This window comes from Ambystoma mexicanum, chromosome 9, assembly GCF_040938575.1.
Source record: "Ambystoma mexicanum isolate Mex_15411 chromosome 9, UKY_AmexF1_1, whole genome shotgun sequence".
NCBI classification, from domain to species: domain Eukaryota; kingdom Metazoa; phylum Chordata; class Amphibia; order Caudata; family Ambystomatidae; genus Ambystoma; species Ambystoma mexicanum.
In genome coordinates, this window is record NC_090931.1 from 307392822 (window position 1) to 307414628 (window position 21807).

General features: G+C 44.6%; 1 protein-coding gene across 2 annotated transcripts in view; it reads right to left on the reverse strand.

Annotated features, from left to right (window-relative positions):
* Positions 1-1284: 1284 nt before the first annotated feature.
* The window catches only part of P2RX1 (purinergic receptor P2X 1), a 443061-nt gene continuing 422538 nt past the window's right edge, over positions 1285-21807 (reverse strand). For both annotated transcript variants that reach the window (XM_069614712.1, XM_069614713.1), the window contains one exon: positions 1285-2191. The gene's annotated coding sequence lies outside the window, so the exon portion shown is untranslated. The remainder of the gene's footprint in view (positions 2192-21807) is intronic.

Here is a 21807-nt window from a genome sequence, read left to right on the forward strand (position 1 = left end):
GGAACTCGAGCAATAAACTTTCCATTTCTTGAAGATGCTCCATGGTATGCATATTAAAAAGTGCCTTTTATCTACTTTTTCCCGCTCAATCGGGTCTCTCAGGTTTAGTAGCTTGCCAATCGCGATGAGGATCCATCTACAGGCATTTAATTTATAGGAGAAAGTATTTTTCGATTTTAACATAAAACATGCAATGTAACTTTAACTATAGAGTCACAACTGTGACTATATAATCTATATATACATATGTACAAATGTAAAGTAAATTAGGCTATTTCAGCCAAGTCACAAATGCCATAGCACCCCCAGTAGTCACCACTGCAAGTTCACTCCAGAAAATTCTTTGTTTTACGTGGCTGTGTTATTTTATATATAGTACTAGCCGTTCCTGGCGTGACATATGCTGTTCTAGTATATCTTAAAAGTCAATATCAGTCGGTAATTCATAGGGTTTCTACTGTCTTGCTTCTCAAATATCGGAATTGATGTAATGAGAGGTTTGCGCGGTATAAGAACAGTATACAAGTACACTTGTTGATATTTTAAACCCAAACCGTGCATACATATTTATTTTATTTCTGTCTACAGAAAATCGTGTGAAGTCTATGGACTCAGTTGAGAGGCTTCGTGAGACAAGCTTCTTCCTTTCCTTTTTAACCTTTTAGCCCTTACTTTTTGGTGGCTTTCCTGCGCTTATTTTATGTGAGGAAATGCGGGTTAGGGTGCATCAGGCCTCATCCTGTGTTTGACATAGCAAATTTCACATGATCCCATCACATATGTCTCATCAAATTATATGTTGAGGAGATCTGTACACGCAACCAACATCCCGCTGGAGTGGTCTCCAGGTGTAGTGGGCTAGATGGCACAAAGACATGCACTTAAGTGACAAAGATGCACTTTAACATTAAATGGTATGGCATGGCATAACATGTTGTGACATAGCATGCTTTGACGTTATGTCATGTAACATAAAGTAACACATTAGACTATAATTTTGTGGCACCCTTGCCAGTTTTGGTCAATTCATGAATGATACTGGTTCTGAGATTGAGCCTGTATCCTGGGGTGATTGTCATAATGGAGGATCTATGCTGTATGGACGGGGATAAAATTGTTTGGATGCACACGGGAAGCTTTTTGGATTGTCATAAAGATATTCGTTTATTGTAATAATGAAGAGGACAAAATCTATCTGAGAAGGAACACATTACTTTGGAGATGAGAAACTAGGTGCATAGTCACAACATGACAACCCATGACAAAACACGATAACCAGAAAAAGACTGTTACAAAAATTACAGTTTTATTTATAACAAAATATACCTTGTTACAAAACATACTTTTGCTTATTAAAAGCAGCTTTATTGATCCATAATAGGAGAAGCACAGCAGAATTATTGGTGTCACAGTGCAGGACTAGCACAGGGTGCATGCAGACCATAGCAGAATCTTTCAAAATCAGAGATTTTCAATGTAGATTTTCATTTGTAGTTCCCTTATGGTATCTTTAGGTAGCTCTGCACTCTAACCCCATATGGGAATTTTAAATGAAATGCTTCTCCTTGAGTTAGGCCAGGGAGTGTTCACAGGAGTCTGACATCACTTGGAAGCATTACCAGTCCTGCACATTTGTATTTATTTATTTATCTATTTGTAGTGCGCTGGTGCCAGCAGGCATCAGTGCAAGTGCAAATTGGACATTCTCTGCATGAAGGTGTTGGTGGGTGTCAAGGACATAAAACAGACTATGGTGAACCTGTGATCGTACAGATGAACACTGCAGGAGGCACATTTAATACATATATTTAATATTGACAACTACAGTTCTTATGTAGCACATATAGACAAGGATTTTAAAGGGTGGGATTTATATTTTATAGGTAGTGCACAATTGGTAGTGGTCATCCTTGTTTCAAGCTCCAACGGAACACAGGTTATGTTGGCCAAATTGAGACTAAAACATTTAGCCCTGAGCTTTCCACCACCAGTCCAGAAAGCCTTGGGTGAAGTTTGCTGTATAACACCTTCAAAACTTGGGCTCGACGCAAGTGTAAACTTTGGTTATTTGGCATCGCCATACATACAGCAGTTGAAAGGGCCTACATTCTGGGGCTGGTCCCTTGGAAATTAGGATCATGTCAGAGGTATGGCAGTTAGAACAGAAGACAATCTTCAGTGTTTAGAGAATCTGAAAAAAAAGAAAGAAAATGTCATCACAAGTTGTGCTCCCCAGCAACTGTGTCTTCTATCCCTGCTCATAATGTTTGGTAAAAATGTGTTGCTCCAGCGAATGCAATATTAAGCTAATGGTTTAAACATCAATGTGTTGGTGAAGTTAACAAGAAGATGCATTCATCCATCACAGCCATTCCATCCAACTACAGTCTGTCCTTCCAGGCATTCTTCTGTTCATCCACCCGTCCGTCCGTCCATCCATTCATGCATGCATGCATGCATCCATCCATCCATCCCACGTGCACCCCAACTACTGAACAGTTAGGGCATTTATTAACACTAAGAAGTGCTAGAGACTCTTTTCATCCGGTTTGAGGACACACGCCTTCCAAATTACACTGATTATTTCCCTACGATGCTCCATTTATCATCCATTCCACTGTCATCATCTCGGAATCCCACTGAGTGTAGTTGGCCTGACCATGGTCACCTGATAGTTGCTTGCCATACCAATTGAGACCCTCAGACTTTCCTGGCCAACCAGCAAGGAATGGTGTCATCAGTTTGCCTGTTCAGGCAGCCCTGAATGCACGCCTGAGTAATAGCATTTTCATTTTGTTTACAATTCTTTTAAAAATGTTACTATACAGATAGATAACATGGATAGATAACATGGAACAACAGAGCAGTTTGTGAGAGGGAGGGTAGGGATAGTGAGGAACATTTGCAACACTCGCTGCTGTATAAAACAAATACAGCTTTGACATAACCTGCAGGTTGAACTAATGCGTGTACAACAGCTTAATCCGCCCTCTACCTTCAGGATTTCCTAGACAGAAGTATGGTCATTATCAATACATTCCTGTCCCACAGTGCAGATTCCATGGATAACAACACAACAAGCAACATGCACAGATCTACCCAACATTCAAACACACAAACCCCACCCCCAACATGATACAGCCAGAGTTACTGTTTGTTTATCTGTAGCAAAAAACAGGAATTGTAGGGTCCCTGACTCCACTTGTCACTCATATGTCTCATTAAATTACACCAATTTATCCAAATGGAGGTCCTGTCTGTCTCGCCTCGCATACTTTAACTTCTACGTTTTGCAGTACTTGGAGATCAAGGGTTCGGTCTTACATTTGTGTCTTTTTCTGTGTCTTTTTACCTGCAGTATCTGCTTCTTTGCTACGACTAGAGCCCTGCTGCTGCCTTCGCTGATGCATGCGTCATTCACCCGAGGGCGGAGAATAGCCAAAGCCGGATGCCCAATCATGTGACCATTTACTACCAAGTTCAGTTTGTTCATAACATCAATCCAAATCCCTTTGAGCCTGCCACAGCCCCAGAACATGTGACGCAGACCTCTCCTCACCCTAACACCCCCAGCAACGGTCATTATGAAACAAGCCCAGATCACGCATCCATTCAGGGGTCCCATAGAGACGTCAAAGAAAATGTTTCTGTAGGAGATGTAAACTGAGGTCCACCTTTGCAATTAATAAATAAGGCACCAACCCATGCCTCCCATTGTTCTACAGGTACTTGACAGTTTAGGATCTCTGTGTTACACGTATTGGCCGCTGGTCACTTTGGCATCGCAGTCGCCTATGTGGATCGACTAGGATGAGCACATCCAATATGGCGGGCGGCCTGGTGGACTGTGCGGTTTGCAGCAGTACAACTTTTTCACGTCCGCAAGAGACGCCAGTGATTGCTCACGTGATTCCATATACTGAACGAGAATCAGCTCTCCAATGCGTCGCTACTGGTGAATCTGGCGCTCCGTGAGTTCGCTTCTAGTTGCACTTCTAATATCCACCTTTTCCTAGGACTTCCTTCTCTGCCAGTAACTTTATCTCTGTGTTTCCCTTCTGTTCAGGTCTTCGCAGCGGCTCTCTCCCTTCACCCTTATCCCTCTGTTGTTTCCCACGTCAGCCATCAATCAACCAAACCATATTCCTCAATCTTGCTCTCATTTGGCATCGTGATCTTCCTAAAGTGAGTTTCATCTTCCGATCGTTAGGAAATCCATCCATCTCCTAGTAGCACCATTTCCCTATATTTATATCCTCTCTGTCTGTTATAGGAATCCTTTCTCCCAAGCTCTGCCGGCTCCGGACAGTTCAGTGCCTGTGATTGGAGCTTGTCCCCTCATCATGATTAGGGTCATTTACTCTCAGTAGAGGAAGTTCCCCCTCTACAAGCATCGCATCATTCAACCTGTGGAAACCGTCCTCAAGAATTGATTCAGAAGTTCCATTAGCTACCTCAACACAGGGTTTTCTTCCCCAGAGGGTTTCCCTGGCTGTTGTGTCCTTTCTCCCTGGTCTGTACTTTCTGGGTGAGGAGGGATAGGGCGGTCCGGGAGGTCCTTTACTTCTGCATCTGTTTCTCCACTGGAAATTCAGCTGTCTACCCAGGTAAGAGTATACTTGAATCTACTCCTAAGTGTCATCTCTTACTAGTCCAGAAATTTGTCCTAACGTATAGAACAACCCGTAACATTAACAGTGGTAACAGATAACAGCGACGCCATATAATTTGGGCAGACAGCGGTTTCAATGGAACAACAAATGCAGCAACCTATGGCTGCTATGTAGTCGATGTAATTGGAAATGCAGTCCCTTAAGCAGGATAATGCTCAGTTACGGCAACAAGTTGCCCAAGCATTTTCGGAGACACCCCCATCTACGTTGCACACTGGCAAGTATAATGGGGACCCACACAAACTCAAGGAGTTCTTAGAAATTTGCACTGTCCAATTTACTTTCAAATCCCGCTTCTTCCCAACCGATAAGGATAAAGTGGGTTTCGTGATATCTCATCTATCGGGACCAGCTTTAGCCTGGGCCACTCCATTAGTCACCTCTGGCAATGCTATTCTTGATTCTTACCCAGCCTTTACTAACAGCCTTAAATCAATGTTTAGCAGACAAGAGATTTCGGTAGCAACTCAAGAGAGGCTCCTTGATCTTAAACAGGGCAACAATGATCTTCTATCCTATATTACCCAATTCAAACAGTTATCATCCGAGACTGGTTGGCCTGATGATGGGCTTCTTACTTTATTCAGACGGGGACTCTCTGATGAGCTCAAGGACGAGGTCTCTAAGGTCCCTCGTCCAGCAAACCTGGCAGACATGATAACCCTCACGATGCAGATAGAATATCGCTTACAAGAGCGCTCCCTAGAAAGAAGGAAAGGTAGAGGGATCCGATCACATACGGAATGTCCTCCAACAACTAGTAAGCAGATCCCAGCCGAAGAACCCTTGCAAATAGGATCAGTGAGAGGTCCACTATCCGCAAATGAGAGCAAAAGGCGAAGGTCACTAGGTTTGTGTATGTATTGTGGATCATCATTGCATATATTGCGAGATTGCCCGGTTGTTCCTCCACACCGAGCTCGAATTCCAGGGTCGGGAAACTCCAAGACCCTACCGTAGGGGGAACCACGGTAGGAGTACACAAATAAGGTTCCTCACATAGAATGGGTTTGTCCCTAGAAGCCTCTTCAGCTAACCAGACTATGGTAGTTCTATCCTTAACAATAATATTACCTGATCAAGTCCTGCAGGGTATACCTGCTTTAATTGATTGCGGTGCAGCTGGAAATTTTCTAGATGATAAATGGGCCACAGAAAATGGGATTGCTTGAGTCTCCAAAACATTTATCACTCCCATTCAAGGTGTAGATGGTAGCCCTTTAAGCTCCGGGCCCGTTCGGGAACAGACTAGACCAGTCACTTGTATGATTGCATCGCACAAAGAGACCCTAGTTTTCGACCTAATAAAGGGCACCCATTTCCCGGTAATTTTAGGCCTTCCTTGGTTACGGGTTCATAACCCATTTATAAACTGGACAGCTGGTACTCTTTTCCTAGGGTCGGAATATTGTGTACATCATTGCATGTCTCGTGAATCTGTAGGAGTACAGATTCCAACTGAGGGCTCCAACCCTTCAGTGGTACCATCCATTAGCCAGCTAGGGACCATCCCAGAATGCCATCAAAAGTATCAATCTGTGTTCTTGACACCCAGGTTCCCTACCCCCCCCCCCCGGAGAGACTATTGTCATATCGCTCTACTTCCAGATCAGCCAATTCCCTTTGGACGAATGTATGTGCTCTCCCAGCGAGAAAAGACTGCTCTCAAGGAATATCTTCAAGCCAATATACAGAATGGTCTCATTACAGAATCAGTCTCCCCTGCGGGTGCCTCCTTATTTTTCATTCCCAAGAAGGACTCTGATGAACTGTATTGATTATCGAGGCCTTAACAAGATCACTATAGCGGATAAGTATCTGATGCCTTTGATACCCTATATTTTAGAAGCTGTCTGGGGGGCTTCTGTTTATACCAAATTGAATCTCTGAGAGGCTTATCATCTCATTCGCATCGCTCTCGGGGATGAGTGGAAAACAGCCTTCAGGACACCGTTTGGACAGTATGAGTATCATGTAATGGCGTTTGGTCTGGTTATTGCGCCAGCTATTTTCCAACGGTTCATGGATCATCTGTTCGCTTATATTCTTTTACATTTCGTCATCGTATATCTAGATGACATTTTGGTGTTTTCTACAGACAAAGAAGAACACGTCCAACATGTTAACATCGTCCTAGATCGTCTCCAGTCCAACCATCTTTACTGCAAAGCAGAGAAATGTGAATTCCATCAAGATCAAGTTACCTATTTGGGCTTTTAGTTGCCTGCTCAGGGCATATCTATGGACCCCAAGAAAGTATCTGCAGTGTTAAAGTGGCCTTCCCCATCTAGCATTAAGGAAATGCAGCGATTTTTGGGATTCGCAAATTTTTATCGTAAATTCATTCCTTGCTTTTCGGAGATAATTTTACCCACTACCCGACTCTGGAAAAAAAGGGTCCCATTCTCCTGATTTTTTCCTACCTTTTTGGATGGAATTCACTTTCCTTCCAGGGAAACAAAATCTAAGGGCAGATGCCCTTTCCCGCAAAGATACTCCTACAACCAGATTCTGCTCTGAAAAATTGTTTCCTAACGATAAATTTATCGCGGTTATTACTGACTTTCTTCAAGAACTCAAACTAGCTACCTCTCAGCACAGGCAATTATGTGAAGAAATTGCATCTACTCATCACCTTATCAAGGAATGTGATTATTTCTTTCACGGGAAACAAGTCTTGGTCCCAACCCTGTCGCTACAGAAGGAAGTCCTGCAGATGTGCCATGATTCCTGGGCTGCAGGCCATCGAGGGTCTCAACCTACCTTAGATCTTGTTCAACGTCATTTCTGGTGGCCCGGACTTCGATCTGATGTTCAAGATTATGTATCGGCGTGGATGGTGTGTTTACAATCGAAGACATCACGATTACCACCTTTGGGCTTGTTAACCCTTATGCCTATCCCTGATAGACCATGGCAAGTTATCGCTACAGACTTTTTATTGTAGACCTTCCTCCCTCTTGTAAACATACCACCATCATGGTCACCATAGACTATTTCACCAAATTGGCTTGTTTTACCCCGTTGCTCAAGATACCTGGAGCTGCACAGATGGCCAAAAAATTCCTCTCTGAAATATTTTCCCGACACGGCCTCCCGGATACCATAGTATCAGACAGGGGTCCCCAATACACCTCACTCTTCTGTCAAAAGGTCTGTCATGTATTGGGGATCAGGAAAGCTCTAAGCTCAGGATATCATCCCCAGACAAATGGGCAGACAGAACGTCTTAACCAAACCTTAGAGGGTTACTTACGATGTTTCGTTTCGGCCGCTCAGGATATCAGTAGACTTGCTACCATTGGCGGAGCTTGCCTACAACAATGCCAGACATTCTGCCCTGCAAACCAGTCCCTTTCACTGTTCATATGGATATCACCCTTCGTTTGTACCTTCAGTGACTACTCCCCCCTTCCAGCTGTCCTGGGGTGGACAGTCTCATAACTGACATACAAAAATGACATAGACTCGCTAGGTTGTCACTTCAAGCGGCTCAAGACCGGGCTATAAGTTATACCGATCGTCATCGCCGAGATGTTCCTGCACTTACTTTAGGAGATTCGGTTTGGTTAGCTTCTCGGTTCCTTTCCCGTCATTTAGTTCCATCTAAACTGCCTCCTAGGTTCTTCGGGCCTTTCAAGGTGGTATCCTTGGTGGGCGCAGCAGCAGTGAAACTGGCATTGCCCTCTTCATGGTCACGCATACATCCGGTGTTTCATCTGTCTCAGATCAAGTTGGCAGTACAGGATCATTTTCGACAATCTGTTACGGCACATCCTCCTCCGGTGATGGCTTAGATGGGTCCTGAATTTGAGGTAGGCAGCATTTGTGATTCCCAATATCATAGAGGTTGGCTGCAATTTCCTGTTGATTGGAAAGGGTATTACCCTGCAGAAAGGTCATGGTAACCGGCTTCTGGAGTGCACGCTCCCCGTTTGGTGCAGCGTTTTTACCGGTTACATCCGAGGAAACCGGGGTTGCCGCCCCTGAGGAGGGGGCATACTGTTACACGTATTGGCCGCTGGTCACTTTGGCATCGCAGTCGCCTATGTGGATCGACTAGGATGAGCACATCCAATATGGCGGGCAGCCTGGTGGACTGTGCGGATTGCAGCAGTACAGCTTTTTCACGTCCGCAAGAGATGCCGGCGATTGCTCACATGATTCCATATACTGAACGAGGATCAGCTCTCCAATGCGTCGCTACTGGTGGATCTGGCGCTCCGTGAGTTCGCTTCTAGGTGCACTTCTAATATCCGCCTTTTCCTAGGACCTTCTTCCCTGCCAGTAACTTTTATCTCTGTGTTTCCCTTCTGTCCAGGTCTTCGCAGCGGCTCTCTCCCTTCGCCCTTATCCCTCTGTTGTTTCCCACGTCGGCCATCAATCAACCAAACCATATTACTCAATCTCGCTCTCATTTGGCATTGTATAACCCTTTCCGTGAGCTTCCTAAAGTGAGTTTCATCTTCCGATCGTTAGGAAATCCATCCATCTCCTGGTAGCACCATTTCTCTAGATTTATATCCTCTCTGTCTGTTATAGGAATCCTTTCTCCTAAGCTCTGCCGGCCCCGGACAGTTCAGTGCCTGGGATTGGAGCTTGTCCCCTCATCATGATTAGGGTTGTTTACTCTCAGTAGAGGAAGTTCCCCCGCTACAAGCATCACATCATTCAACCTGTGGAAACCGTCCTCAAGAATTGATTCAGAAGTTCCCTACCTACCTCAACACAGGGTTTTCTTCCCCAGAGGGTTTCCCTGGCTGTTGTGTCCTTTCTCCCTGGTCTGTACTTTCCGGGTGAGGAGGGATAGGGTGGTCCGGGAGGTCCTTTACTGCTGCATCTGTTTCTCCACTGGAAATTCAGCTGTCTACCCATGTGAGAGTATACTTGAATCTTACTAGTCCAGAAATGTGTCCTAACGTATAGAACAATCTGTGACATTAACAGTGGTAACAGATAACACTCTGTCAATCTCTCCATTAGTCACCTTGGTATCTTAAGGAGTAAGTGAGGGGCGGAGTGTAGCTGTCGGCTGGACAGTAACGTACTATCTTATTTTTTAGATACTCTGGGCCAACATTGTGCACAGCCCGGTGGATGACACAGAATATCTTAAACTCGATCCGTGCTGCCACCGGGAGCCAGTGCAGGCGATGCAAAGGGCTGTAGAAGGGGACAGATGCCGTGCCATAAGTGCCAGTCTTGCTGCTGGGTTGTCCCAGATATATACCTTTTGCAGTAGTCAAGTGACCCTATTATATAGATGTTACCAACATTGTTTGACTGACTGGGGGTAACAGAGGTAGAATTTTCCGCAAAACATTCTGTTTTCCAAACCCAGCACTACAAATAGCGGAGATCTGTGCCTCTCGCGAGCCATTGGGCAGATGCCTCACCCCAAGGCTTTTCACAGATGCACAGGCCACAGGGCATGGGTCCAGTGAGTCAGGCCAATATTGAGAGTTCCAGAGGTTGTCCGCCTTTTGGGGACCGAACACCAGAACCATTCAGCTTTTACCAGTTCACTGACATCCAGTTACCTATTTTATCGAAGAAGTCACAGAGTTTTCCAAGGGGGTTCTGTTGGGGGGAGTCCAACCAAAACACTGTGTGTCATTGGCATAGGTATAAAAATTGACTCCTGACTTAAGAGGGGGTAACCACTGCATGCTTCAAAGCAGCAGGAACTTCACCTACAGTAAAAGAGTGCTATAGGACCACTGTAAAGATGCCAATGGCCCTCTGTGGAAGGGCTTTCAAGATACAAATTGGTACAGCATCAAAGGGAGAGGCCAATTTCAGGCCATGCAGAGCCTTAAGCATAACATTGTCATCTATAGGCTCTAGACAGAAATATTTGCCAAAATAGGAATAGTAGGTTCCCTTGCGGGCAGCTCCTGGAGCCGCTCCTCCTCCACTGCAGTTTGACTGCTTGTAATGGCTTTGTGGATATCTTGAATTTTGTCACAACATAATTTGCTAATTGCATTACATTGCAGTTGTGCACCTGGCAGTTTATCTTGCCTTTTAGATGGGTAGACTGACAATTATTTTGCCACTAAAAACAGTTCCCTAGAAACAGTTCCCTAGTGGAGCAAGATGCTTCTGTTATTCGATTTGCAGCACATTTTGATTTTTCCGCTAGGATCATCTTATGGTAACGTAGCACTGCTTGTTTATATACATTACGAGTTTCCACATCATAGTGCAACCACCACTTCCTTTGGCATGACTACTTTTGCGTCCAGAGATCTGGAGTGAACCAGGCCAAAACAAACGTCACCCTGTAGATCAACAATACCATTGTCCAGACAGATAGTCACATGCCCAAAAGGGTTCAAGACTTAGGCATCCTAATGGAGAGCTTACTAACACTGGAACCAAAATCAATGTGTTTGTCAAAAAGTATTTTGTCACCTGCACTCGGTCAGACGGACATTGCCTTCCTCACCTTCTACATAGTGCACTCGCAGTCAAATAACTCGCCTATCAAAAATAGATCATCCTGGTGAACCAATTTGAGACACTGCGACAAATTCAGAACACAGGTACAATAATGTTACTATGTATCGACCAAAAAAGTCACATCACACCAGTGCTGCCAAGTCTTCACTGTTTACCGGTTAATAAAAGAATACACTTTTAAGCTCTTTACATAGTCCACCACACCCTGCAGTGCCATAAAGCTGAAATCATACAAACGAAAATCGGATCTACATTATGAAACCGAATCCCAAAAGCTTGAATTACAAAATGGTGAAGCCCACTTGATCGCATTTTGTAATTCGAGTTTTGGGGATTTTGGTAGTTTGTCCCCTGCTGGCCATTTATTATATGCAGGGGACACCCTCGCAACCACCGCAGACCAGAATACCGAACTAGGGGAGCGAGGGACACCCCGCAACCCTCGCTCCCCTTGTTCAGTATTATGGGCCTCAGTCTTTTCTACCAGGCCGAATGTGCCCTAAATGTATATTCAGTCTTTTTTTCTCTGTATTTTGCTGTAGACCCAGAACATCACTCCTTACTTACAACCTGAGGAAACCCTTAAGATCCAGTCACGATCTACTCCTAAATAGCTCTTGATACAACAAAAAGAGACACAAAGGCTCCACTTTCTCTAATTTGAGAGTCAAACTGAAACTTACTTTGAAGGGGAATTTCGAAACTTAGTAGCACCTAACATTCTGAAAATCACTGAACACCTGCTAATTTACTAAACTATAGCAACTTTGTTGAATGCATGTCTCCCTCAAGCCCTAACTTTCATCAGGCAATATCAGACCTGAAAAAGATCGTCACTGCAGCATTCCACTTAGATGTCTGCCAATAATTTGTTCTCTTGAAATGTGCAACAAAGATGTGACCTTCTGGACTACAAACTCCTTTTGTATGTTTCCTTATCGCAGTTTAGCTGTGGGGAGCATTGGAATTATCACTGGACTGTGTCCTGCATTGCATTAATCTATCTCTATATTGGGCCTCAAGTTGCATTTCACATCTCTGGAACATAGCTAAATAGATCAAGGCCAATGCGCCATGGCCCCTTTTCGCCCCCAGCCTCATTGTATACCACTCAACTTTCCTTGGCATGCACGGGATTGGGTGTGCCTCTTTGATAGACAGTGGTAGAAAGGGAGGGTATGTGTGTGAGCTGGCTGTGGGAGACAGTGATGTGGTGAGGGTGGGCATGCAACGCCTCAAATGTTTTTCTACATCTTGCAGTGTATCTTCTTGGTGCATTGTTGTGCCACTTGTCTGCTATGGCATTTTATGCCATGTTGCACTTTGGAAAGTTTGTGCCCTTCTCTAACCCACTCAACCTCATACTTTCCATCTTACACTACATACTGTAAGGAAGGCATGGTAGTACAGACACAAGTGATCACAGTTCAAGGGTGTTTATTGAACTTCACAGGGTTGGAGAAACACCTATCTAAACCTAATGGGAGCAAGTTACGACCATAAAATAAAGATAATGCAGTCCTAGTAGTGTCTCCATCAAAATGAAAGGGCCTTTACTAAAAAAAACTATTGCCGATCCCTACTTATAAACAATAAACAGTGTAGAAAATAATGTAAACAACAAAAAGTGTGTCATTAAACAATATGTCAGGATGACTGGATAGTTGGTTCCCCTTCCCCACGTTTTTACCACGGGACAAGGCGGCACACTTGGGCTTGAAAAACATTCAGCTTGGCTAAGCACAAGGGCACGGTTCCAGTTCATATATCAGCTCCCCGCAACCAAAAGTCTTTTGCTCAATCAAGGAAGGCTTCTCCGTTGCAAGACGAAAGTTCAACAAAGATTGTTCAAAGTTCCTTTCCTCAGGAGTTTCCGTTTTAAACAACAAAAGACTTTTACTTCCACTTTGAGTCCCCTTTGACCGGGCTCAGGCACCCATTTCACTTTACAATTTACCATAGGCCTTTCTCTGTCTGATACAGGCCTCTGTATGGCACACCACTTTCAGCTTGTCACTTTTAGGCCCCCTCCGTCGGTCTCAGACTCTGATTTCACGTTCACAGTTCACTGCAAACCGAAGACTTTCAATTGTTCCACGGATTTGACTTGAACCCTCGCAGGACCACTTTGATTCTCTTCCTCATAAATCATATTCATATTTCATAAGTTCTATTAGCGGGATACATTCAGGCAGAGACCTTTTGATTGGGCACACACGCTGTGCCAGACCACTCTATTACTTAGTATTTTGCGTTCACTTCTCAAAGTTCAGAAAACAATGATCGGCTTTCCCAAGGGCATCACCCTCCTTGGTTTCGTTCTATGACTTTATGTCTGGCTTCATCGATTCAGTTGCGGTCTGGAATAGGCTGCTCCTTCATGTGCTCTGTCCTGTTCCTTGCCTGCTCAAAATGTATTCCTGTGCTCTGCCTTTTATCCAGGTGGGGAAGGCAAAGGGAATTCAGGTATGAGTTGTTCCAGATAATTGCCCGACTCTGCTCGACCACAGTCCGGGACTTGTTCGAGTCTGTCTTTCCCCATTGTGCAAAGGGGATGTATATGTGTTCATGCAGGGGGAGTTACAAAACTCATGTACTTAATCGGGAAAGCGGGATTAAAGGTTTTAAAGGGGGGGATACTGCATCTCACCATTAGGTGTCCCACATCCACTCCCCAAGGATACCCATCAGGTGATCCTCCCACACTGGCCCACCCCCCGGCTTTGGATGCAAGAGCACTGGCTGTGCCCCGGCCACCTGGATGACAGATCCCTGAGGACTGGTAAGTGAGACACCTTCTGGTTTCTCACAATACATTGATAAAGCCACTTAAGCACTGCGGGTGAATGGCATCTGCAGCCTCTTACCAGTACACAATAACACAATCCAAACTTTACACTTCTTCCATCAGCTTTCCACACTCAGCCCTCAAATCCACCTATCCTCACAATAGGAGCCGCTCAAGTTCCTTTCTAGATACACATACTCAAGGCCCCACAGCGCACCTAGAAACATACCAGAGGACAGAACTCTATTTCCTCAGGTAGGTCCCAGGCATAATTGAAAGAAGCTAGGTGAAAGTGGGCACTAGAGACTGAATCAACATGCACAGCACTGAGTCTTTAGGTATATGGTTTGTTTTAGGTTTTGGCAAATTAAATTAGCAGCATCGTAATGTTTCTCACAACTCTTGTATTAGCATGAAAGGGTTGGACCCTGTAATTCTTGTGCTGATAAGGTAGACAAAGTTTTTCTCGTTTTTAATGTAAAGGACTTAATCAGTGATTTGAGTAGGTCAGCCGACATGTGTTTCGACTCATCAGGGACATTCTCAAGGCTGAATCAATGCAAGGGGGAAAGTGGGTTTTGGATGGATAAACCAATACATGACAACGGGTCATAAAGGAAGAATATAAATGTAGGATTAGTGGGGTGGCCAGGAAAAACATCCATTTAAAAGTGAAGATATACAAATGAGGACAGTTGGCACACATGTGAGGATCATTAAAATCTACTCTTCCTCGTCCCAGTACTAAGAGGAAGTACTTTATAAAAAGGCTTAGACTATTTAGTAGTCTATTCCAAAAACAGGCCAACTTTACTAGAGACAGGAAACATTGTTTAGGTAACTATACATGATTGCGGTCCACATAAACGACCAGGGGGAGTGGATTGTCCCCCTTGGCAGGTGAACACTAAACACCAGGGGAAGGAAATTAGGTCTTCAAGCCCAACCAACCTCAAAACCACCACACTGAGTTGGTGGAACTTTGTTATTTTGGGAACATTTTACACTTTGCTTTCCACATTGCAACTTGCTGCAACGGTACTGTGGGAGGCTGGAGGAGCAGCCGAGAGACTCTTCATTTTCTCCTTTGTAGTAGATTAGGATTTCGACACAGGACACTGGTTATTATTTTGGACATTCTGACAAAGACTGTCTCATTAGTTCGTTTTGTTGAGGCAGGCAAACCCGTCATAGAGTTAGGGCTAGTAAGGCATTTTTCCAATCTGTTTTATTATTTAAATAAAAGCATTTATGAAACCACCAACCTTGTGTCCGTCTCCTTACTGCGACCCATCAGAGAGTCTGAAGACTAGCTCAAATTTAGACCACCAAGGCACCCCAGGCAAGTACGACTTCCGGCCAACATCTACGAAAACTAGGTAAGCAGGCTCAACAGCAAAGCATCTCAAATTCTGAGAGTTGCTTTTTATACAACAGGAAGAATGAGTCTAGTGGAGAGAGGGAAGGACCAAGGACTACGATCCTGCCTGGAAGCCTTGCCTGTTTATGTTGTATTGAATTCACAATAAGTGACCTCAGCTAAACCTACTACCTTCATTTTCTGTTTGTTGTAGTACAACTATAATTCTAACATAGGATTGGAGGCTGCTCTAATTTTACCAAATAGGAATCTATAGTACATATGTCTTTTTCTGCTTCCTTAACATCCAACTTGAGGTCGAGCATGTGGTTGCACCATTGACTGTGGATTTTTGCTGTTTACAACCATGTGATCCTGCAAGGAAGTAACTCAGTGTTCATTTATTTTGTCTTTTTGTTTGTGTGTCCATTTCCCCTCTTTTGTGGTGGGTATGCCTATTGCGTTGCAGCGTTTTATTATTGTTGTTTTTCTCAATCAGCAATTTTGTTTTGCTAATATCATGTGTTGTTATTTATGTGCATGTGAATGTTACATGCGGGTTGCACTTTCTATGATATTGGGGCATGGGTGATTAATACCCATGATCATTTTGTGTAATAATCGTTGGGTCATTTTACTGGTTGATATATGACATTCACTTATTATAACATCCCTGATGATGAACCGAGGGGTCAAAACACGTGTAGGCTGTTGTTTTATGATAGATCCAACAATAAATTGCAAATGACGTTTTTTGTATCAATCATATTGGAGTATCATGGAATTTCTTTCATCTTGAATTTTGGAAAAACGTTGAGCGCCAAAGCAAGGGATTAGCACAACCAATTATCAAATCTTTTCGGGTGGCCTTGGGTCCAGGTCACCATTAATCCCCAGCTGTGCAGCTCGCAGACTCACTATTTCATTTACGCTTTAGCCTTAACCCTGGAATGGCCCATCAACTTTGTCCTATACCTACTAGTATAGTGCTTTGGAGTCTATCCCCGAAGACAACCTTTGAAAACACTCACAGTGAGCAACACAGTAACTACAAAAGAAGGGAAAGAGGGACTGGGAGAAGATCGGGCACATCAATTGCAAATTCATGCTCTTACGGAATTATTGACCCCAGAGACATCAATAGCAGTAGTTATTGTTCCTCACCCTCCTTATACGACCCCCGTCTGTGACCCAGCTGCATAAGGCAGACAAGGGCTAATAGGGAGCAGTATTGATTGCCTGTGTAGTCAATAAAGGTACAATATTCCCATTTGCAACTATAAACAACCTTAAAGGAAGGAAATACAACTCTGCATTCAAACTAATCTACGCAACAGTTGACTTGTATTGACGTTTATGTATAAGGTAAGCTATAGAGCGCTACTACCGCAAATGAGTTTTATTCATAGTTGCTAATTCGATCTTCCAATTTATGTTTGCGACCGGTAGCTACGGTCATTTATCATGTACAAATGTACATGTAATTGCCACATCCTCTATCACTGTCGCGTACTCACCCTCTCATTGTGCCTTTATACTGCAATACGCGTTGCTTTGATAATCAGCCCTATTGTGCATATGTTGCGTTTGCCTGTCACCTGCCTAGCATACGGTAAACGAGCTGAACACTACATGCCTAACAGTGTAAAATCCTGAGTGCTAACAGCGACGTCCCTAACAGATGCCTAGCCGCTCCACCAGCCGTCCCTGATTGACTGTTTGTGCATCCACATACAAACAAGCGCTTAAGCACTCTATCCCACGTGATGCCGTGACATCCCATAGTACTTGATATCCCTTCGCAGGGAGTGACTCTGCAAGCTTGCAGGTGGAAACTTTGCGCAGTACGAGCGCACAACCTCCCCCTCTCACTACCCTTGCATATCCTCCTACTATTACTATTATGCTCTTATTTGCATGGCATGCCGTCATATATCTGTATATACAGTTCTACTGCATAGATTTAGTTTAGTTTAGTTTAGTTTAGTTTAGTTTAGTTTCTTTATTTGTACCGCGCGCCGAACCCTGGGGTAGCCGGGCGCCGGAGACTTAGAGGCAGTTACAACATGGCAAAAATATACAATACAGACTGTGAAATAACAACAATAAGTGTAGTAGACTGGGTTACAAGATGGTTGACAAGGACATGCAGAGAAGAAGTACATTAAGCAGAATTTTTGTTGGAAAGACATGTTTTTGTTTTGGCTCTAAAAGTCCAAAAGGAGGGTTCTGCTCTAAGGTTTAGTGGCATAGCGTTCCATAGTTTGGCAGCTAGGATCGGGAAGCTGGCGCCACCTGCTTTTTTTAGGGAGAATTTGGGAACGGAAAGGCAATGTGAGTATGGCGTTCTGGTTGGTCTAGTTGATGTGTGATTGTGGAACTTGTCTGCCAGGTATTTGGGCGCGTCTTTGGAGTGGAATTTGTGGACGATGACAAGGGATCTGAGAGTGATTCTGTCTCGTACAGGGAGCCGGTGAGCATCTTGCCTGATGCTGGAGATGTGGGCGTGTCGTGGCATACTGAGGGCGGCTCTGAGGGCATTATTTTGAAGCACCTATAGTTTGTTCAGGTTGCGTTCTGACTTGCCGAGAAAGAGGGTATTGCAGTAGTCAATGTTTGAGAGCATTAGCGCTCTGGCTAGTGTAATGCAGCTGGAAGGAGATATGAAAGGTTTGCAGGTTTAGTTTATTATTTGTATAGCACCGCCTGGCCCTGGGGCAATCAGGCGCTTAAGATGAATACAACATAGCAGTATGATACAACATGGTCTTGCGGAAGACAGTAAAAGAGGTTTAGAACATTATCAGGCAGTTACATATATACAGATATAATACAACATGGTCCTTTGGTGGACAGTCCAGAGAGTTTCGAGCATTATCAATCATTGTCAGATAGTGTAGAGGGTTTTGTGAAGGAAGCCAAATTTGCACAGGTTGCAGGCTGAAGGCATGCTAATGGTTTCAGGATGAGGGCTTTACATTTCTTTGGTCAGTAGCCATGTTTTGGCACAGTGTCTAAATCTATGAAAGGACGGTTCAGATCTAAGCTTGAGTGGAAGTGAGTTCCATAGTTTAGAGGCAAGGACAGGGAAGCTAGAGCCTCCTGCTTTTTGGAGTTTATATCTGGGGATGTTTAAGCAATGTGTTTGAGCTGATCTGTTTGGACGAGCTGGGGTATGGTGAGTGAGGTTGTCTGATAGGTATCTGGGTGCTTGGTTAGATAGGCATTTGTGAGTGAGTGAGAGGGTTTTGTATTCAATTCTTTGCAGTATAGATAGCCATTGGCAGGAGCGTCTGACGTCAGAAATGTGAGCATGGATAACTTGCAGCTTGTTAATGTTTTTCAGGCTGGTGCCCAAGTATAGAGTGTTGCAGTAGTCGACTTTGGAAAGGACTAGCGCTCTAGCTAAGGTGGTGCAGTTGGACGGTGAGAGGTAAGGTCTACTGGAATGGATAAGCTTACAGGTGTAAGAAGTGGAGGATGAGATGGAGTTAATCTGTCTTGTCAGTGTGAGGGAGGAATCGAGGTAAATCCCTGAGGTTTTGACACTGTTGGAGACGGTGATGTTATTGCCGTTGAGAGTGAATGCCTGGTAGAGTTTGTTGAGTTTGTTGAGTCTGGGTTGGGAGCCTAGGAGAAGAAGCTCAGACTTGTCGTCGTTGAGGCACAGGCCGTGCTTGGCCATCCATTCTTGTATAATGGAATAAATGTTGTTGAGAGCAGTGAGGTCTGTGGAGTAGTCGCCTGTTAAAGGGATCAGTATTTGGGTGTCATCTGCATAATTGGTATAGATGACACCCAAGCGGTCCAGTATGTTGAAGAGGGGTTTTGTAAACAAATTGTATAGTGTGGGGGAGACGCAGGAGCCCTGAGGGACGCCGCATGTGACTGGGGCTGGTTTGGCAGAGGCTGTGGGTGCGAAGACCCTCATGGTTCTGTTGTTCAAGAAGGACTGGATCCATGCGTTAGCATTGTCTGAAAATGTTGCTGCAGAGGATAGATGTTTGCAGAGGATGTCATGGTTGACCAGGTCGAAGGCAGCCGATAAGTCAAGGAGGAGAAGGAGTGCTAGTTTGCCATTGTCTTTGATGTTGTCCATCTGTGTCTTAAGGTCGATCAGTGCAGTCTCTGTGCCGTGTTTAGTGTGGAAGCCTGATTGTCTAAGTCCTAGTAAGTTGTTTTTCTCAAGGTGGTTCGGTATCTGGAGGTAGGCAGCTCTGTCCAGGATTTTAAGGAGGAAGGGTACAGTCGTAATAGGTCTATAGTTGATGGGGATGCTTGGGTCTAGGGTGACTTCTTAAGTAAGGGAAGAACCCAAGAGTCCTTGAGGTTGTTGGGTACTATGTTGGATTTGAAAGATGAGTTAATGAGGGATGTGATAAAGGGAGCAAGATGTTTGGCTGCATCTTTGATGACTGGGGCTGGGCAGGTGTTGCCTTGGCATTTGGACGGTTTCAGCGAGTTGATTATTTCTTCGACCTCTTTGATAGTTATGGTGGAAAATTCGAAAAGGTTATTGTCATTATTTTGTGGGGTGTGGGTATGGGTGGAGGGGGCGGTGTTATCAGCGAAGGTGAGGCTTTCTTTCTTAGACTCGATTTTGGCTTGTAACATAGCAATTTTACCTAAGAGAGCTTCCTGTATGTTTGTGCACCAGGAGATGTCTTTGTTGCATGTGTCTGGAATTGGGGAGGGGGATTTGAGGTCTCTCAGGATGTTGAAGAGCTCTTTGGTATTGGATTTGGCATTGCAGATTCTTTCGTTGTACATGTTTTTTTTTTGTCTGGATGATTGCCGTCTTATAGGTATTTGAGGCCAATGCGTAGGAAGTCTTATTAGTGGTGGATGGTGATTGTTTCCATGCTAATTCGGCTTGTCTTTTGGATTTGCAGAGCATTTTTACTTCAGAGGTGAACCAAGAATTAAGATGTGCGCGTGGTTTGGCTTTCCGTAGCTTAAGTGGTGCTACAGTGTTTATGGCCTTAAGGATGGTTGTGTTGTAGAACTCTACTAGTTCAGTGGGCTAAGTAGTCGTGGGTGAGAAGTCGATGATGGGTTGGAGTAGAGGGAGGAGTTTCTCTACTGTGATGTTTTTGATGTTCTTGTGAGCGTGGGTGGGGCATTGGGTGGAGGCCCAAGTGTTTGAGTACCTTTGTTGATGGTGAAAGTGATGAGGTGGTGGTCAGTCCAGGCGCATGGTGTGTTGGAGAGGATGGTGGTATTGCAATTAAGATTAGCTATCCAGTCAAGGATGCGACCTTTGTTGTGTGTGGGTTGTGAGATGTGTTGGGTGAATCCTAATTCAGAGATGGTGTTGGCGACAGCGTTAGCTTTATCATCTTTCTTGTCTTTGAGACCTAGATTAAAGTCACCTACGATAAGTAGTCGTGAGTTGGGTTTGGTGTTTTTGTAGAGTAAGAGAGCTATGTTGTCATTGAAGGTTAGTATGGGGCCTGGTGGTCTGTAAATGAGGTGGGCGGTAATTGTGCTTGTGTGGGATGTAGATAGTTTGATGGTGAGTAATTCTGCTGAAGGGAGGGATTGGTTTTGTATGTGCCTTATGTTGAGGGAGCTTTTTGCGATAGTGGCTACTCCGCCACCTTTGGCTGTTTGTCTGTCAGCGCGGTAGATGGTATAGTCATTAGGTATGGCTAGCGCTAGAGCAGGGTGGGGCCAGGTCTCGGTAATAGCTATGAAATCAAGTTCATTGAGGGAGATGATGTCGGCTATATCTAAGGCATGGGCGACTACGGATCCCGCGTTAATGGGTGCACCTTTGATTGTTTCGGTGGTGTGGCATGGTTTTTTGATGAGGGTGTGAGGGGAGGGTGCGTTCAGGTAGGGAGTGGTCTGGTCAGTCGGAGGTATAATGTGTGTACAGGCAGGTTTGGGTGTGGTTCTGTTTTGTTTGTTGCCTGAACTGGGAAAAGTCGTAGGGTATGTGTTCTAGATCTAAGTCTGGCGAGTCTTGATGAGCATGTGCTGGGGTAAGAGTCGCTGGTAGTAAGGTTCATGAGGGTATGAAGGCCAGGGGGTGTGGTCTGTATAGCTTTTTGGGGGCTAGAGGTATCTGCTGTGCGGTGAGCTAGAGGTATCTGCTGTGCAGTGAGTCTCAGTGGTAGAGGCAGGCTGGAAAGGGTTTATGTTGGGTAGGAAAGGGGTGGGGCAGGGGATGGGATGATGTCTTGGGCAAGCTGGTCTGCTGAGGCCATAGGGGTGGGAAAGGAAGTGTAGCCCTGTGCTAGGGATGTCATGCGGGACCAGGCAGAATGGGAACATGGTGAGGAAGGTCCAAGTTAACATATCTAATTTAGGATTGGTCAGAGGGTTTCAGTAATCCTATGTCAATGTGAAGGGGCGAGGAATGGCCCAGTGGTAGATCGCATGCTCATGTGGAGATGCGCAAGAAAGTATAGAATATAATGCACCCTTGGGTAGAGTCTGGGTTCGGTGCTAATACACAATCACAGTCAGATAGGATGCTGATCCGCGGTCAGGTAAGGTGTTAGTGCTAGATAGAC